This window comes from Eurypyga helias, unplaced genomic scaffold (genome assembly GCF_000690775.1).
Source record: "Eurypyga helias isolate BGI_N326 unplaced genomic scaffold, ASM69077v1 scaffold31699, whole genome shotgun sequence".
Taxonomy (NCBI): domain Eukaryota; kingdom Metazoa; phylum Chordata; class Aves; order Eurypygiformes; family Eurypygidae; genus Eurypyga; species Eurypyga helias.
In genome coordinates this window covers 7201-9350 of record NW_010270635.1, presented here as the reverse complement: position 1 = coordinate 9350, position 2150 = coordinate 7201, and positions in this window count along the sequence as shown.

The window sequence follows — 2150 nt, the reverse complement described above, 5'->3', positions numbered from 1 at the left end:
TTCTCAGGAATTCCTTCCCGTTCCCAAATGGACTTGGCCTTCCACGCTAGCCCCCCGGCTCCCAACCGCTGGCTTTGACTCGGGAAGGTCCCCACCGCCCGCGCCTGCCCGCGGGATTTCGTCCCTCCCAGCATCCCTCCTCGCCGAGGCCCAGAGCCGCATCCCGGGATGTCCCGGTCCCACAGCACCTGCAGCGTCACTGGGGGGGGGTTATTGCGGACAGAAACACCCCCCACCCTCACCCAGGGTTCGTTTTCAAGCCACCTAAGTGGCTCCTGAACGGGGTCCTTGGAGGAATTCCCTGGGGATGCATTAGCAGGGGTGGTGCCCAGCGTTCCCTTGGCTCAGCCCCTCTGTCCCAGGTGTGGTGAGTTCCTGGGATGTGCCGATCCCAGGGCACCTGGTCCTGCTCCTCCCTGCTCTCCTTAAAACCTGCTGAGGTGGGCTGGGGGGTGTGTTGTGTTGCTCTGTGGCCTGGTCAGTGCCTGGTGACTTCCATCCGGAGGGGCAGCTCGCTCATGGATTAGTTGGGATGCTGCGGGGAGTTATGAGGCAACGTTCCGAGCGGAGGTGCTGCCGGCAGACGCGGTCCCAAAACCGGCTGGTTGACGCGTGCTGTGAGTGCTTTAAGGTGTTTGTGGGGTGTTTCCCGGGTGGGTTGTTGCAGGCTGGGAAAAGGCGGCTCTGATGGTAAAACAAGGAGCTGCGTTTCCCATTGGCGGGTTAACTCTGTCGTCCGTGGGTTCTCCTGGCGGCTGTTGGTCCACAGCCTCCGGGAAGGGCCGGGTTACCGGAGGCCTGTGTGGAGAAGGGGCCGGGAAGCTTTAAGCTCGGAATTGGTTATTTGCGGGGATTTGTGGCTATGCTTGGGGTGTTGTGATTGTCTGCGGAGAGCAGGATTGGGGCTGGGGAGGGATGAGCCTGGCGGGGGTAAACCAGGGGGTAGAGTGTCGGCCGCGCTTCCAGGAGGAAGGTGTGTAAAACCGGGGCGGAGTGGGTTTAGGGGGAGGCTGTGCCGATCCCTCGGAAGCTGTGGCAGCAGCCCCATCCCTTGGGGGCCGTGGCCGTATGCGGCGAAAGGGAGATGAGGTTCCTGGCGGTTTGTGCCGTCCAAGGGGCTGCCGGGAGCGAGCTGCGAGGGATAGGCCATGGGCAGGAGATCCAGCAGCGAAGCGGGGAGCTGGGGCTGGGTGGAGAGGACTTATGCCGGAAAGGTCTGGTGGAAGCTGTTTTGCATCACCTTTCCATGGAATTCTCTCCGGAGTTAATGACACAAACTCCATTGCAACTCGACGCTGAAATATTTGACCTATTTTTCTACTTCTAAAGCTCCCTGAAAAACTTGTGGCACCATCAGAGCTTCCTGTACCTCTGGTTTTCAGGAGGAGGGAGTAAGCTGTTGGTTTGTGACTCGCTTGCCGTTGCACCGAGTACCTACTTACTGCTTTTTCCCCCGTAACCTGTGCATGCGGCACTCCTCTGCTGCAGAAGGCCGAGAGACACCGAGCGATCGCCGAGCCCGCTTGATCCGCGCAAGGCTCAGCTGTGCGTGCGGCATCCGGCTGGCAGCAGAGCTCATCAGCCCGCGGGCGGTTTAAAGGCTCGTTACCGTACATCTGTGCCGTCAGTGATTAGTAAGTCACGATCCCGAAAAGCTTGGGGCATGGTCTGCATCCGTACTGCCTCCCGCCGAAGCGGAGGAGTTGGGTTGGGTTTTGGATGAGCGGGCGCCGCAAGAAGCGGCGGTTATCGAGCAGGAGCCGTGCTCTCCCTTGGCTTAGCCCTGCGTGATGTAAAAGAAGAAAGGAATGGCTCCGTGTCGGGAAGCCGGGCATGGCTTTCCATGGATGGGGATGCAGAGGCCCCTCTGCTCTGCGGCGTTGCAGCACCCCACGGGGCCGTGCTGGCCGGCCATGCCTCATGAGGGAGAGGAGGGCGCGTTCTCCGGTGTGCCCGGACAAAGCGAGCCGGGAAGGCAGCAGCTCCCGCAGGGAACAGCTTAAACTCCAAACTAGTTTTAAAGCCGGTGTTGGAGCTCCGCGGTGGCTGCAGCTCTGCGCCTTCCGGGGCTGGTGAGAGCTCCGGGCTCCTCGTGGCGTTCTTGGTAGCAGCGAACTGAGCTCCGCTAATCGCGCTCTACGCGCGGCGGG